The sequence below is a fragment of the Berghia stephanieae genome, chromosome 8 (genome assembly GCF_034508935.2).
Source record: "Berghia stephanieae isolate SIO BIC M18660-M18661 chromosome 8, UCSD_Bste_1.3, whole genome shotgun sequence".
Classification (NCBI taxonomy): domain Eukaryota; kingdom Metazoa; phylum Mollusca; class Gastropoda; order Nudibranchia; family Aeolidiidae; genus Berghia; species Berghia stephanieae.
Window position 1 is genome coordinate 16,345,467 of NC_088367.1, and position 18,680 is coordinate 16,364,146.

The window sequence follows — 18,680 nt, forward strand, 5'->3', positions numbered from 1 at the left end:
GCCTAACGCGTCACACGTACGCACATTTATGCACATACACACACTCACATAATAAATACACAAACACACACAAAAGAAAGTCCCAATCGCTTTTTTTTAAAAGCCAAAACGTGGTTAGAAATGGATGCTGTACGTTTAGGTAAAATACTCACAACATCCACCACCTAGTTATAACATACCAACACACTAAACGACGTGTATAACCTTGACCGTTTATAGTCTGATTGACATAATTATTTAGTAAGAAGTGATCACCAAAATGGCTGTCTAAAAACAATAACAAATAACTGAGTGACGTCAATTTCGTTCCCTCGATAGAGGAACACGTCGCTTACTAAATCATATTGTTATTCCAGCTGACTAAGACAAAGGACGAACTTTACTGATAATACAACACTGTCGATCAATACACGATGTTAAGAACAAATAAGTTGAAGTAGCACGAATGAAATTATTGACAACAACTAATAATATTACTAAGTTCTGAAAATGGTGCAATGCTAAACAAAATATACAAACGAGAACGATTTATTGGTTACTTGTAAATCTTATGTTTAAAGAAAGACCTTATAATAATATGACGTAATAAAAATACGTTGTTCACCAGGGTCAGAGTCTTTGCTTTAAAATCTTTATAAAAGAAAAATACAAGGAGAAGGGGGGGGGGGGGGGGGACGAGGGGGGGGGGTAGAGGAGGAGAGAGATATATATATAGAGAGAGAGTACACACACAGAGAGAGAGAGAGAGAGAGAGAGAGAGAGAGAGAGAGAGAGAGAGAGAGAGAGAGAGAGAGAGTCGTTTTAGTTATTTGCTACAGACGTATGAGCGCTTATATTGACAGCTGTTGTCGGGCATATAACATTGTTGTTGTCGTAATAAAAAATTAAATTAAGATGTGATCAACACAATGTTGTTTTTGTTTTTTAATTAACAACATTAACAACCTCAACTGCGTTCTGTTATAAGCTATGCGAATAGTGTGTGCACTTCGTACCTAACATAGTGTGCAAACATAAGTACATGTCGGTGCAACCCATTTCATTTGTAATTAGGTACGATATCCTTTAATTTTAATTACGAAAACCCGTTTCGTCTCACTTTGATTGTGATCAGGACCGACGTGTACATATATGCAGGTCTGACATCCGAACCCACTCATGGGCCTAGTTTAACATTGTGTGTGGAATATGTGCACCTAGATCAGGACCTAGGTGGACAGGGCACAACAATCAATTGATAATAATCTGTAATAATAATAATAATAATAATAATAATAATAATAATAATAATAATAATAATAATAATAATAATAACAATAACAATAATAATATAATAATAATAATAATAATAATAATAATAATAATAATAATAATAATAATAATAATAATAATAATAATAATAATATAATAATATAATAATAATAATATAATTAATAATAATAATAATAATAATAATAATAATAATAATAATAATAATAATAATAATAATAATAATAATAATAATAATAACAAAATCAAAATTTAAAAGCGGTTGCTGCAATGGGTTACAGTGAAAGAAATAATGCGTAATGCAGCAGCAACTTTTATCAGATTTTACATCAAACTGCGCTCATTAATTTAATTACAAATTTCCGCCTTGTTAGGATTTTGTTCTTTGTGCATTTGTTTTTGTTTTAAATTTTCTTGGTTTGTGTTTAAAATCCAAATACACTTTCAATCTGATGAAAACCGTATGAAATATATGGCGATGTCATTTTTAATTTGCTCATAAACTAACTACATTAATTTTATCCATAAACTACCCTTCCCAGTGTCCACGAGAATGAGATAAAAATCCCATTTCCGAGTCTGGCTATCCCGCATTAAAATTTGACTCCTTCAAAGGGCCTTCATTCAGTGTGAAGGTACTGATTATTAAAATTATAAATGAGAAGGGGGACAAGAAGCGACGACGACGACGACCGAAGAAGAAGAAGAAGAAGAAGAAGAAGAAGAAGAAGAAGAAGAAGAAGAAGAAGAAGAAGAAGAAGAAGAAGAAGAAGAAGAAGAAGAAGAAGAAGAAGAAGAAGAAGAAGAAGAGAAGAAGAAGAAGAAAGAAGAAGAAGAAGAAGAAGAAGAAGAAGAAGAAGAGAAGAAGAAGAAGAAGAAGAAGAGAAGAAGAAGAAGAAGAAGAAGAAGAAGAAGAAGAAGAAGAAGAAGAAGAAGAAGAAGAAATGTACTATGACCGGGGTGGGGGGGGGGGGGGGGGGGGGGATTGACCAAGAGAATATGAATAAGGCTACAATGGAATAAAATGAATAAAAAAATAAGGGAAGCCTCTGCACGATCTCTTGTTCTTTCATTGCGAACCGTCGACAAATGAAGAGAATGCGGCAGAACCAACAGAGACAAATATCTTGTATTTTTGCTTACTACTATGTTGCCCAGGACAAGAGGGGAACTTTCAATATTAAAACAAACAAAATGCCGTGAGCGAATTATCAGTTGTCATTTAGGGTAATCATTTGCCACAGTTTTAAATACAGTCGTCAGTCTTCTGCTTTAAAATCGTAAATCCATCTCCAAATTCCAATTTGATATTATGGACAAAGGAATCGATAAAAGAGAACTGACGACAAAATGACGTCATAAGTTAAGAGTGCTAAATTGGTGCGTCAAAGTGCCAGAATTTATGGTCTGTGACGGCAAGTGCGCACACTTTTTTTTTTCTTGAGAAGTATAATATAGGTGTCCAGTGAAATAATGATATAAGTCATTTTGAGTTCCCTTTTACAACAAACAGAACAATTCATTTGAGAACCTAAAGCGGGAAAGTGCAAACGTAAAAGTGGGGAGAGAAACAAATTCCGCATACAGGTATTTTACCATACCTACCTCTAAAGCGAAAAAAAAACCCCAAAAACAAAACATATTAAAACAAGGAAAGTTACGACTTCAATGCCCCGTGCCTATTTTCAGACAAAGATAAATAATTAAATGGTGGCGTGATACGATTTACGATATCCGAGTATACAAATCAAATATTGAATTTGCAATACAAAGCAGTATACAACAAACAAACAAAAAACCCCAAAAAAATAAATCAAAAGGTGCATGGAATAGTGTTAAAAAAGACACAGAGAAAGGTAATCTAATAGTCAATGAAAGGATTTGAACCAACGCCGTAACATGAGTTAATCAATGAGTAATCTGAGTAATCAAGAAAAGATGATAGCATAATGTGTACACAAGTAAATAGAGCATTATCATAGTTTTACCATGCTTAATGTACTTCAGAATCTCCAATCCAAGCAGGTCACATATAAATTAGAGGACCAAATTTTCATTTCATATAGCATAAGTTGTCTGTTAGGCGACCTTTTGTTATAAGAACTTCTGCTTCTAAGTAGAGCTGTGGTGGGAGCCGGAACAGCGAGCTGTTCGCGAGACCCTTGCGGCAAATCGATTCATATGAGTATTGAATCGGAACTGTATCGCTTTCAAACCAATTCACATCCAATAATAAACAAGTTACCCGTGTCTTGGTTTTAATGGGAGCGATCATTCATGTTTTCGTGCAACAAAGTCATCAATCACATGATTTGTTGCTGTCTAACGATTTGATATTTCTTCAGAAATGTAAATACGCTGCTTTGTTTATGAATGTTGTAAACATACCCATGTGTCAAGCTGAACAAAATGACCAATCGTGATAAAAAACTGTGAACACTTTTCACTATGTGGGTCACTTTGAGCACATATTCCAATGTGACCAATGACCTCGAGCACATGGAAATGATAGATCATGCCCATTGAACGAGAGAAAAGACAATTCACAATCCCAGCTGGAAATTCCGTTTTACCGTGAGATTGGAAGATGAGGGGACGAGGCATGTGTGTGTCTTGTGCTACACAATGTCTGCCTGCAGCAAGGCCCATAATATAGATAGAACGAAGATGACGTCACTCAAGTCTTTGTTATTGTTTTTTTTTTTTTTGCCATTCACGTTTATGAGTACTTCTCACAAAACTGTATTAACCAGATTATAAAAGTTCATGGTTACACATAGTATTGTGTGTTGGTCCCTTATACTTCCGGATGGCAATGTTGTGAGCTTCTTAGTCAAGCGCATACTATGTATATATTGTTTTTTGCCATCCATGTTTTTGAGTAATTCTCACTTAACCGTATTAACCAGACTATATAAACGTTTAAGGTTACACATAATTTTGTGTGTTGGTCCAATATATACTTCCGGATGGCAACGTTGTGAGTTTCTTAGCCAACTATCCATATTTTGCTTCTAAAATCAACCGATGACCGTGATCCGAAGACCCATCGGCACACAAAGAACTTGCCTATCATCCGGAACAAACAAACCACAGATCCTGAGCATCGCTCACTCACAAATTTAACTCAGATGATTGAAAAAAAATGCAGTATTGTCAAGCATTGCGATGCTTTTCCTTTCATTGTGTAAAAATAATGTGAGAAATACGCACTGGGCCTCATCGATTTGTATGTTTGGCACGTACTGAAGGTAGCTTCGGCCTTTTTTGTTAACAGGAAATAAATAGTCAAGGGGACGAAACGGGGTAAATGGTCGGAAATATGCTGATTGGTTAATGCTTAGTCACGAGAACCATCAATTAAGTAATTCTTTTTTTTTTAACATGATAACTTGAAGAATTTGCGGTTTTAAGGACAAGTCTATCGTACTCTTTAAAAAAAAACATTAAAAATTAATTTTGGTCAGAAAACTCGTCTTTCAAATATCAATATCGATCGATTAAAATGACCCTCATCTTTAACGAGATGAGCGAGGGTCATTCGGAGGTCCCGGTTTTGAGAGACAAACTGACGGTGATTTTAATCGATCGATATTTGAAGGACGAGTTTTCTGGTCATTTAAATTTTTTTTTTTAAAGTACTGGGGTTTTTTAAACAGTAACAGTGAGTACAGCAGAAGTGGACTTCCCAGAAAAGGCTTTGTCAAAGTTACGTGGACGTAAATGTAGATGATGTTTTTATTTAAAAGTTGAAGGAACTATTCTTTTGTTAAGATTAAAAGTAAAAGGGTAAACTAGAAACTTGTGCGCGCTTGATTGTAAGTGTGTAAAGTAAAAGTTTTCCGGCCATAAAATAAATAATATATATAAATAAACAGTGGAACAGTATAACTGATGGCGGGACCAGTCTAAAAAACCCTGCTATAACCGACACCTGTTATAGTCGAATTTCAAGGGAAACAGTCCGCTTGTTCTTGTTGTTTACTTGAGTGTATGTGTGTATGTGTGTGTGTGTGTGTGTGTATGTTTGTTTTGAGCAGTAAACCCAATGTTGTACTGAAAATAATGTGTAGTATAGTAGTAAGTAGCCCACAAATTTACACACACGCACACACACTCACACACACACATAGTATTTACGAACTTGGCCCAGTTCTCCATTGCCGTTAGCTGAAGGCTTACAAACAGAAAAAAAAGAGCTTTTGTTTTGCGCAATATCCACATAATGTGCTCAAAGCGCTTTACAAAGGGTCCCTGACCAACAGCAACACGTAACATGTAGAACGATTCATGACGCCGGTTAGATAATATTACACTTTTTCCGACAGAGACAACACTGTTAACAGCCAGGTACTAATTTTACACCTGAGTACGGTGAGAGTGTGAGTAAAGAGTCATTTCCAAGGACTCAACTATGCAAGGCTCGAACCCTGGATCTTCCGATCCAAAAGCTAGAGTCATACCACAAGACCACACAACCGCACGATAATGTACATATAAAACATTCAGTGAGCTTACTGGAGCGCTATATGGGCTAATGCATTGTATTTGAAGATATTGGGTGGGTTTTGATGCCCTATTATAACCGATAGGGCTCTTAAAAGTTTCTGTTTTAGCCGCAAAGAGGGAGGAAAAAAATCAAACTAGGATTTTTAAAATCCTCTTATAACCCAGTCCCTGTTATATCCAAATCTGTTATACAGGGGTTCCACTGTAAATAAATAAACAAATAAACAGTCGGTTTTCGTCATTGTACGAGAGAGAATGTGTAATATAATATTATTGAACAACTGATGATATGCAGTGCAGCTTAAATATTAACATCATGTTTGCTGTGTTACTTCAAGCGTGCGTTAACTTGATAATCGATTGCCCCAATCAAAATGGAGGTATCTTTCCCGCCTTGCTTTATCGCATTATTAAAAAATCAATAACAGTAACAGTCAGTCTAATGATCGCGATCAAGTGTGTGTATGTTTGAGAATGTGTGTATATGTGTGTGTGTGTGTGTGTGTGTGTGTGTGTGTGTGTGTGTGTGTGTGTGTAAAGCGTTCATTGTAAAATATGAATGGAATGGAGTTGAGTTAATGTGGTACAGTTGCAGATAATGTGTGGGATGTGGGGTATGCGCAATTATCGAATAATGGAGATATTACGAAATGTATGAGGATGAAACCGTAAAGATCTATAAATAATTGTTCAAAGGCAACAGGTACGATTTAACAAGAAGAGAGAGTAGGAAAAAGAAGGAGAAAGAAAAAGAGGGAGAGAGAGAGAGAGAGAGAGAGAGAGAGAGAGAGAGAGAGAGAGAGAGAGAGAGAGAGAGAGAGAGAGAGAGGAGGAGAGAGAGAGAGAGGGAGAGAGGAGAGAGAGAGAGAAAGAGAAAAAGAGAGAGAGAGAGAGAGGGGGGGGGGGTAGGAGTTTTATATACGGGGAATACTAAGATTAAGAGCACATTAAAAAGTATAGCATAAGATATCTACACATTAACAATGAAAAATTAATGTACCTCGACTTCTCCACCACCCCCTTTACAAATAAACTCTCCTCGTGTTCACATGAATGAACAATCGACGAATGTTTGGTTAGGTATAGGTAATTTCTAATTTCTATTCATAATGAACACGTCACAGTTAAAAACTATACAACCGACAGCGACAACAAACCGTTGAGCCCCGATTAACTCATGAAAACATTTATCCCCTTACTACTAGTCACCTGTTATTAAGCACATTAAAAAAACGGTACTCTTCTAACTTACTAACATTATAAATTATAGATAGTATGCGCTTGGTTAAGAAGCTCTCATGAACTTTTATAGTCTGGATTATAAAGCTAAGTGAGAATTACTCACAAACGCGGATGGCAAAATACATAACAAAGGCTTGAGTGACGTCATCTTCGTTCTATCTATACAGTAGTATTCCGCCAATGCCAATACAAGATTCCCACTTCCCATTGACATCAGATTCAAGTCGACTCGTATGTGTAAGGGCGCAGCCATCGTTAACTTATAGCCCGACACTGACCAAAAAATGACGTCAAAAGACAAGTCTGGCCACAAGAGAAATCGTGAGTTGTATTCACTAGTTCAACCAACGGGATCGCTTCTTTCCTTGAGTACTACTAATGACAACTCACAAGGAGCTACAGAAACCTTAAAAATGACGTCAAACTGTAAGTCCTATTGGGTTCAAGTGTCTGGCTATAACTTATAGTATAAGTTAACGTGGCTCCGGTGAGGGGCTGTTCACAATTGGATTCAATAGTCTGATGTCACGTCGCCCAGCAACGGCGGGCATCGTGGTTCTAAATAAAGAAAATCGGTACTTTTTATTCTTCATGCTGGCTAGAACTTTTTGTGTCTTGTGATCAGAATGTGTAAAAGTCAAAACATGATCAGATTTATTATAATGATGTTTTTTTCCTCTGGATACGCTTTTATGCTCGTCGGAGAAATATTTCATAAAGGCGTCCGCCATTGTTCCGATAGTTTAGAGCCAGTTAGTTACTAAGTTACCATGCGTCATTACGAGGGAAGTGACGTTAGCACTGTTGAAGCGTATTCATTTATTCGCATGCTTAAATTAGCCTCATCCATTTTATTTACAATTTTCTCTATGTATCCAGATGAAAAAAAAAAACCATTATAAATCTGATCATGTTTTGACTTTTACAAATTCTGATCACAAGACATATGAAAACTAGCCAGCATGAAGAATAAAAAGTACAGATTTTCTTTGTTTAGAACCAAGATGGCCGTCGTTGCTGGGCGACGTGACATCAGACTATTGAATCCAATTCGCAACGATTGTGCCAAGTGGAATCAACGAAACTCACAATTGCAATTTAATTCATTGTGTTATGTGTTTGTTTTCACAATTTCGAATTTCGAAAAAAAATTAATTTTTGTTTTATACGAGCCCCCTGAAAAAAACATGATTTAAATCAAAACAAAAAACAAAACAAAAAATCGATCACAAGAGCAATCAGTTACGTTCCCATTTCACTAACCTCAAAATTTGATATTAAAGCATCACTTCGAGGTAATTTAAGTATAAAATCAAAAGCATTGTTTAAAATAAAGTTACATTGCTCCTAAACGAGCAAGGCCCAGCGTGTACTTATATGCAGGTCTGATAACCCAAATGTGGGCTCGTTGTTTAAACGGAAATACTCGAAAATCAACGCAAAATAGACCGTCCTATCTTCCATTACAACAACGTTGAAACAACCCAATAATTGCGTTCGATTATTAGACCTGCCGATACATACACGCAGGCAAGACCACATCTTATCTAAAACAAATGGAATAAGTATAAGGCTAATAACCAGAGTAAACTGATGACTAAAGACAGCTTTTCCACGTATCTAATTCTATTTTCTAATCTTCAATAAATCAATACAAAAACTTGCAGTAAAAGTTCGTTGAAAAGAATATCGATATCAAAGGAGACACGATGATGAATAAGAAGAAAAGCAAGACAAAATAATAAGAATGGCCAAACGTCGCATCAAAATACGATCAAAAATCTTGTCTGAGTCTGACGGACAACGAGTGTGAATGTGAGTCGAGGTAAACAAGCGACCCTTCCGAGCCATATCCCATTGAAGCCATTCCCTGTGACTTCCGGTTTCAAAAGCGTCGATAAACAAATTTCCCATCCTCAGAATAGGAAGCTCTTACTTGTAAACATTACTTAAATAAAGAAGAGTACTTTCAGTCATTTCAAATAACACATAAGTAACTCATATTCCGTTCGTTTTAGGGTTCATAAGAAAAACAATATAAGTATAAGGATTCGAGACCAATCCCTTCGCCAGTGTAGTATAATCTGGATGCCTTTGGCCGTTGGGGAACATCAATGGCCAGGCTCAAGTGTCGGACAAGAAAAACTGGCAGTCAGACAGTAAAAAATAGGGAGAATTCGAAAATACGTCAATAGAACAATAGACAACCCGTCTAACAATGAGTACACTGTACTAAATGGATAAGCATGATGACTGAAACTTAGCTAATCTATCGTGTCACAGCTACTCGAATAATATCCGCCCGACAACTGCAATTCTTACGCACATTTAAAAGCATTGTGGCACCTAATCACTAAAATTTGAATCTAAAGGTCGGAGTTTGAATCCCGAGGGAGACAGCGTATTTTTTTGTTTTCAAATAGAAGGAACGACTACGTCACTCAGCTCTTTGTTGTTTTCAGAAGGCCATTTTAATGATAGGTTCTCGCTAAAATAAACCTTTAAGTTTAATGTTACGCAAAGTGATGTGTGTTGGTGCGTTATATACGGCTGGCGGATGTGGTGAGTATTTCAGATAAATGCACAGCAGCAATGTTGTTTTTTTCGTTTCATTCATATAAGTTCTTTGACAGATTGCCAAAATCTTAAATTCAGTGTCCTAACGCAGATGATTTTAGGAGAAAGGATGAAACATTTTGAGGTTCCATACAGAACATTTCGAACGGAGTCGCCTGAAGACAATGACAATACGCCATGTACATGCGCGACTTCCCCGATGATCCTACTAATACGAATACGAAACTACGGACCATTGCAACGAACCGCAATGTGGACAGCGTCCCGTGTTAGGTAAAGAGGTCAACTGAAAATGACCTTGACCTTTGGATGTGACTTACGTCATTTGTAATTTTAACGATGTAGCTGGAATTAATCCACCACATCAATGAAAATTGAGTGATAACTACAACACTAACCATGCAAATATTTTTTAAATAAATAAAAAATAATAAAAAAATCAATACCTAATGAAAAAAGGGTATAGTATAATGGGTTGATGGATAATAGAACACTAAATTCACAATACCTGCAACTGATTAGTATTTAAAAAGAGGATATTAGTAATTAATGACGAGGCAACACCTGCGTTTTACAATGAGCAGGGTTGATAACCGTCTTTTGATATAACAAAAACAGAACCATGCTGATATAAACAATTATTATCACTCTATTGTTGGAAACTTTAGTTGTAAGTAAATATGGGTAATTCCTATTAATTTATATTACCTTATATTACGGTATACCAGCTAAGTAAGTAAGCTATAAGAAATATTTCACACAGCTGCCCTTAATTTGTGCTAACTTGACCCTTGCTTTTTCTTTACAAACAATTAAGTCGAAAGAAAAAAAGCAAATCTATCAGTCGCATTGCTTGCTCAAGCCAAACGCGAATCCATAAAATTCAGAATAAGTTTTCTTCTCTGTTGTCAATCGTGAAATCGTGAACTCAAGTCAGATTCAGATTCGTCAGTTGTTTTTTTTTCGTTCAGGTTTTCAAGTCTAGCCTAGCCTAGCCTCGCCGTGCCGTCAGCCACCCATCCAGCCAGCAGCTTAGCCTAACCAACCACTAGCTAGCAGGGTTGCCAGATTATTTTTCAACAAAATGCCAGGGGAAGACTCAAAAAATGCCAAAACACTCAAAAAAATGCCAAAGTCTGTTGACTCCCACCCCCACTAAGAAAACTACTCACTTTTGATAGACAATTTACTATCATATCCTGGTGGCTTGCGTGTTTTCTTTTCTTTTCTTTTTTTTTTTTGAATTACACTTAATTTCCTGTTGGGGTAATTTTTTACCTACTGACTACTAAGTGGAGTGCTAAACCACTACACCACGGTTGGATTTTAAGAATGAAAAAGAAATACATTAACATGAAAGGTAAATACGTAAACAGTTAAATAATTATTGACAATTAAGAAAACTTACTGTTTCGTGTTTCTTATGAAACTTAATTAAGAAAAGGTGTCATTTGAAGTATAATATACAAGAAAAGAAAATGCCAAATGAAAATGCCAAATGCCAAATGATTTTTCTAATGCCAAACGGTTTTCAAAAATGCCAGATTTTTGGAATCTGGCATTTAAAATGCCAAACTGGCAACCCTGCTAGCTAGGCTTTAACTGCAGTGCGTTCACGATCCGGTCCGAACCGGTTTTGCCTGCTGACCCTGCTGACACCCCTAATTTGCATAAAATATTATAATGACCTTTACTGCAATAATAACACTTAAATTAGATGAAATACGTTTAAAATCCATCTATTATGATTTAGCCACAAATATTAACTAGTAATTGGTCTGAAAATTTCAATTTAACAAACTAACCAACAATTTTTCATTACAGCTACCAGTGTCTTCTCCTCTCTTCCTTCCTTCCACCTCACATTCAAATGGAGGTGTGAAAGGGTCTTGAAAGAAAAAGGGTGGTTTTGTCGATTAATTTGTGTAGTGGGTCAGACCAGACAGAAAACTGATTTCACAGATAGACTAAACAATGAGGAAGATAGTAAAGATGCTGAATTGTCCGGTTCACTTTGGATTGTTCCCATGATAAAGTGTCCCATACTCACAGCACTACAACGTAAATTTCACGATCATGGCGACTTCGTCATTCAGTCGCTTCCATCAGCTCCGCTACAACCAGTAACTGAATCACGTGGTGTGTAGTGTAGCAACGAACGACAAAAGCTTACTGAAGTGGGCAAGTCCATTTGTAAATAAAGAGAGGGGTGGAAGGTTTTCTAAATTTTGCCATTGGTATAGAACTATTTTATTAATGAGAACTATCTAATGAAAAATATTCCCTTTCAAGATTGAAATTGTATAAGGATTGCTCTAGATCGTATAGTTGAATTTCAAGACGCTATAATACTCTTTAAACAACACTTAAATTACTTTCCACACCCGGTTTCAGTTGAGGCAACAAGCCGACTTTGCTTTGCAAGTTCGCAGTTTCACTGAGCAGAGGAGCAGGGTTAGCTAAGGCAACAGTTTAAAAATAGTGGATTCGGTGTTCGGGCTTCGGTTGCCATATCTCGTTGCTCTGGCGGCGGCGTGATTCAGTGATTGGACTGCAATCAGTGACTTCTTATATCAGTAGACAATGACTGCAATGGATTGAAATTTGAAGGTGCGAGCCTACATTGTCACTTCACTCAGGCTTAGATATCCTGCCCCTGCAAGTTGGGTCCATGACCGTGAATACGAAAATGAGGATAACTTGTATGGAAACAATGTTTTGAAAGGCTTGATATTTCTGATAGTGAACAAAACTCACAAATCGCACACTAAAAAATACAACCCCAGACCTCTCTGATTACCGGTCTGACATGCTACCATTTGTTTAAAAAATAGAGCTTTTATATAGCGCAATATCCACTAACTGTGCTCAATGCGCTTTACAAGTGGTCCCTGGCTAACAGCAACACTTAACACGTAGGACGATACATGACGTCTGTTAGGCGATATTACAATTTTTTTTTCCGACAGAGACAACGCTGTTAACGACCAGGTACTCATTTTACACCTGAATACGGTGAGAGAATGTGAGTAAAGAGCCTTTTCCAAGGACTCAACTATGCGCCGGGCGAGGCTCGAACACAGGACCTTTCGATCCGAAAGCGAGTGTTACACCACAAGACCACATAGCCGTACATCACTCCGGTTACCCAATAAGACAATTTAGGCCTAATGCCTATGTTCTTCATGATGGTACGCGTTTCTGCTCTGAACATTGAACAGGAGACATAGAGTAGCTCCATTTTTTAAATTTAATTTGTCCCTTATTTTAGGGAGGAATCAGAACAATAACAAAATTATGAGCCACCCCTAGTATCCGACATGTACTTATTTGCAGGTCTGATTTCCCGAATTATTTGGGTCCGACGCGAAATATTGTCCGTTACAATATAAATCAAGCCCACGATTGCGTTCGGTTATCAGTCCAGGAAATATGTGCACATCGCTACCATCCTTTGAAAAATATGGATAAATAAACGAATAAAACCAAAACCAAAAAAAAAAAAAAAAAAGGTGGGGAGTTGTAGGGTCAGGGCCGGATGTCATGCCAACTTTAAGGAAGGTGATGTGCAGTGACTGCACTGCCCACGTTTTGCCCCTCTGGCCAGGCATGAGGCCTGTTAAAATGGCCTTTCCTTCACTGCTATGTTCATACACCCAGCTTCTTGTAGTATTCCCTGTCTTCATGATTTTTGTATTGGAGCGACCATTGGCGATATATCCAGGTCTTAGGTAGTAGGTGGACCGCTAATTCTAAGGTGTCGGAGACATTATATCACCGTGGTAGTGGTAGATGCTCTGATACTCTCACCAATCCACCCCACACCCACCCTGCGTTGTAGTTGTAGTGTCTTCTGTGCTTTCAGTTTCAGCTTACTTAATACTACTCCTGTACTTTCCCTTATTCCCTTGAATTATTAATATGGTCAGAAGGGCATCAATAGCATTGGTTGGCAACCCATCTGGAAGAAGGAAAATTTGGAAATTTTAAAAACCCGGAAATGCTTGGACGGATTATGGCTAAGGCAAAAACCCCGACAGCGGACTCTTTTGCTTGTGAAATCAGCCCACTGAGGAGATTGAAACTCCAAAATCGAAGCTCACCGGCACCGTGCCAACAATCCTATCAGTCAAAGAGCAACATAGACAAACCAGAAACAACATGACTTGGGAATGGTAGGGAATTTTTGTTTGTTTTGTTTTGTTTTGCCGCCGGTTTGCTGTCCGAAACCATTTAATTCTTTAGATTACTACCGTTGAAAAAAAAAAGGGTACAAAGAAGAAGAAGAAGAAGAAGAAGAAGAAGAAGAAGAAGAAGAAGAAGAAGAAGAAGAAGAAGAAGAAGAAGAAGAAGAAGAAGAAGAAGAAGAAGAAGAAGAAGAAGAAGAAGAAGAAGAAGAAGAAGAAGAAGAAGAAGAAGAAGAAGAAGAAGAAGAAGAAGAAGAAGAAGAAGAAGAAGAAGAAGAGGAGGTTGAAAATAAAATAAAATAAAAACACAAACAAACACACACAAACAAACACACACACACACACACACACACACACACACACACACACACACACACACAACAATTTTTTAAAGAGAAGACAAATAAGAGTAACAGTTCGGAGGAAAATGACAATAACGGGAGGTAATAGCATAATTGAGTACAATGGTACAAACATAATGGATTACTTTTCTTGATTGAAATGGATGGCCACCACCACAGACTGTGTAATCTGTGGCCACCATGGAGTAACTCGTCTACTGTAGTTACGTCATGATAGCCATCAAATACACCGTTTTGCATTACATTTATTGTTTGTCTACACAACTTTATCGGATTTTTAAAATAATACACTGGCCTCTTCAAAGGAATAATTATAGGGCCATGATTACACCAAAGGGTCGAGCGCCATGTAATGTCTCGCTTACAGTATTTGGCTCGCTTACAGTGTTCCAAGCCATCAATCAAGCCCTTTAATAATAATAATAATAATAATAATAATAATAATAATAATAATAATAATAATAATAATAATAATAATAATAATAATAATAATAATAATAATAATAATAACAACAACAACAACACTTGTTGGGCGCTATCCACGAACCAAACATCTCAAAGTGCTTGACAGATAATGAATGAATTACGTTACGAACACATAAGTCAAAATTAACCATTGAAACAAAATACAAATTGTTTAAATAATAATATACAAACATTACAGTCGGCAGAGTGTAGTGCAAAATGAATTTCGAAAAATTGGGTTTTTAAATCAGATTTAAAGTTTGAGATATTCTCGATTAGGATAGGATATTCCAGGTTTAGGCCCATAATATTGAAAAGAACGATCACCAAAAGACTTTTAATTGCTTTTTGATATCGATAATAGAGTGGTGTCACGTGATGATCGAAGGCGTCTGGTTCGAGGCTCAATAGTTTAGAAAACAAATAGAGTAATTTTGTAATCTTTTTTATAGCGAACAGGAAGCCAGTGCAAAATTTCCAAAAGTGAAGTGATATGGTCGAATTTTATTTTTATTATATATTATGCGGGCTGCCGAATTTTATACCCGTTATAATTACCAGTTAACTCTCTCCTTACCAGCTATTTTCAGAATTATACCGAAACTTCATACTCACCCAACACAAAGATAGATTTTTCAAACAGATAGTAACGAGTAAGACCTATATTCTATAATATCATGTTCACAAACATGAAATCTGCAACAAAGTGTCGAGTTTTTATAGCTTAACCAAAACAAAAGAAATCAGAATAACAATTTTCCTGTGGGTGGTAAGGAGAGGGTTAAATTCAGTGGAAGTGGAAGACCCGACAAAAGGGAATTTCAATAATCAAGTTTTGATAAAAACCAAATGTAGTGATTCGAAACCACACATAACTGTTTCACAGCACCACCTGCATAATTTATAATAACACTGCATAAATTAGAGGCAAGCCCTCTTGCATAATTTTATAACGCTTCATAAATTACAGACAACCAAGACAGAAAAAGTGTGGAGCTAAAAGAAACAGAGAAGGGAATGTGTTTTAAAGGGATTGAAGACACAACCAGGTGGCCTGATATCAAATCCTCTCGCTCATGCATTCACTTTTAATAAAGAAAAAAAATTGATTCAAAAACTACTGTAGATGGCTAGCTTGGATTAATGGAGTAAATAAATAAATAAATGAATACCATAACAAAACCAACAAAAAACTAAATTTTATATCCAATGGCTTTATTATAATATTTAAGCAAGACTATTCTGATGTTGATGATGATGGAGATGATGCTTAATGTGAGGATACTAAATGTTCAATAATAATGTTAATAATAATAATAATAATAATAATAATAATAATAATAATAATAATAATAATAATAATAATACAGTGCAACCCCGATGTAACGACATCCGTTATAGCGACATTCCCTGTATAACGACATGGTACTCAGGCCCCATTTTATTTTACTATATATCATTAGTAATAAAAACCCCTCTATAACGACGTACATTTCAGCAAAACCCCTGTATAACGACATTTCTGGTCCGACAAACCTTGAAGGTGTTTGTCTACCATGAAATTGTTCGTAACTATTACAAGTGGTATCTTCCATTCTATGTATGTTGTCTACTCGTAATAAGCCCAGAGCTAGTTTTTATTGTAGCCAAGAAAACGCTTCTTTTTCAGCCAATCCATAGTCACATTTGTACAACACCGCAGCCAATCAGAAGGCTCGCCTTTCACCAATCAGAAGGCTCGCCTTTCACCCAATGAATGCCTGTGACAGGTCAACACTGGACTGTTTATAAATCCTTTGTCCACTCTCCATTCATTGCCGGTCCCAAGCCCGGATAAACTACAGAGGGAAAATGAAAAAGTATACATTCACTACACAAGACCCAAAACACCTCCTGATATACACACATAGGAAACCTCTCTGTAACGACATCCCTCTATAACGACACGTTTTCCCGGTCCCGACGATGTCGTTATATCGAGGTTGCACTGTAATAATAATAATGATAATAATAATAGTTAATCACTTCTGTTTATAAGTATTAGACTTATCAAGTGTAGTCTATATTCTTTAAAGTAAAGGGTAAAATTTGTTGAGGTTTCTTTTTTTCACTCTTAAATTTAAATCAACATTTTGCAATAATTATTTCGACATGATAATCCTTTTTTTCTCACGTTTTCCTTGAAAATGTCAAAATGGAAAGCTGATGGATTGATTTTTTCCCCAAGCTTAAGATGTTTAACACTAATGTTAAAGCAGTCCTGCTCTATGGGTCAGAGACTTGGCGAACAACCTTGACCACATCAGCCAAGATGCAAACTTTTGTCAATCGCTGTCTTTGACAAATCCTCAAGTTGAAATGGTTTGACAAAGTGCGAAACACTGACCTTAGGACAAGAACAAACCAAGAGCAAATGGATGTCCAGGTCAGGAGCAGAAAGTGGCGGTGGGTTGGCCATACCCTGCGGAAAGAGCCTTGTAATTGTAATATAACCAAGCAGGCTCTTGTATGGAACCCGCAGGGCAAGAGGAAATGGGGTCCAAAACATACCTGTAGGAGAAGCCTTCACCAAGATTTTAGTGTCTCCAATGTTACACGAAGTGAGGCAAAGGTCTGTGTGCCAAGTCAAGGACAGGAGAAGATGGAAGAATGCTGTTGGAGCCCTATGCTTTGCCAAGAGCCAAGAGGCATAAGTCTTGTCATGTATTTACATATTTTGGCTTTAAATTTTCCTTTTCAAATATGTTTTCGTATCAAAGATGTTAATGTCATTCTGTAGTTGGAGTCCAAAAATATCGATGGATTGAATTTCTCCCCCCTTTATTTATTTACATATTTTAGCAAACTTTCCTTTTCAACACGTTTTATCTCACCAAAGATGCTAATGTCATTCTGTGTTGGAGCCAAAAAATCTCATTTCTACAAAAATTTCGTGTAGTTGACAAGCCTATCTCTTAAAACCACCATTTTGTTGAAGTAATTCAGATTGGATGGTGTAAAAAGCTTGTCTTATTATAAATGAGTGAAATCAAGCCTTCTGTTATCAAATGGTATGACACTTGCCTTAATATCGGAAGGTCCTGGGTTCCAGTACCGCTCTGAGTGGCATATAGTTAGTTGAGTCATTGGAAAAGGCTCCTTTACTCACATTCTCTCACTATACTCAGTTGTAAAACGAGTACCTGCTGTCAACAGCATTGTCTCTGTTGGAAAAAAAAATAATATCGCCTAATAGGCGTCATGTCTCGTTCTATATGTTAAGTGTTGCTGTTGGCTTGGGACCCCCCTGTAAAGTGCTATAGCATTAGTTCAAATAAATAGGAAACAGATGTAGATTCCAAGAGCACACTAACCAAATACTTAGTTTAAGATCGCCTAAAAGTCTCATCCATACACAAGCACAGGTCCCCACTAAGAGGAATACACTCAAATGTTTACAAATCATAAGTAAACAATACATAGTACAGTGCATAACAGAGAGATGATTTACAAGGAAAAAAATATCCTTTCCCAAAAACTACTATAATTTGACTGTTTCCCTCTCAGCCAGGGTATCCGACCAGAACCAGGACAAAACCAAGAAATCTCATTCCAAGACAAAGACAAAGCATGTTGGAAAACAGATACTGGGGGATAGAAGACACAGTAAGTGCCTCCCTGCCCACTATGGGAGATCAGGAACCCACCCAGGAGATGGGGAATTAAAACGATGTTGATGATTGATTAAAAGGAGTGGCGAGAACTGGAGTCGATGGCTGATGAAACAGTAAACAAAATTAAAGCAAACACTCCATGCATTTGACCACAAAAGTTGTACATTATTCTATAAACCAGTAAAACATTCTATGGATTATCAAAAACTTCCATTTTTTTTTAAAATCGTTTATTTCATGAATATAAATTATTCAAAAGAAAAAAACAAAACAAAACTAAACGGTGAAGGTAAATTTTCACGTACATGTAAATGTACGTGGATACAAACATAAAATATTATGTAGCTTATTTACTAAATACTATTACAATAAAAATATAATACAGCAGGATTAGTGATTTCTTCATTTCTTAAGTA

General features: G+C 36.6%; 1 protein-coding gene across 4 annotated transcripts in view; it reads right to left on the reverse strand.

The window, feature by feature from the left end:
* Nucleotides 1-11,734, reverse strand: part of LOC144978258 (uncharacterized) — a 42,939-nt gene extending 31,205 nt beyond the window's left edge. For 2 of the 4 annotated variants that reach the window (XM_078924103.1, XM_078924098.1), the window contains exon 1: nt 11,648-11,734. The gene's annotated coding sequence lies outside the window, so the exon portion shown is untranslated. Of the gene's footprint in view, nt 1-10,305; nt 10,567-11,402 lie in introns of those variants that run through there. The other 2 variants (XM_078924102.1, XM_078924100.1) reach the window with 2 other exon arrangements.
* Nucleotides 11,735-18,680: the final 6,946 nt, after the last annotated feature.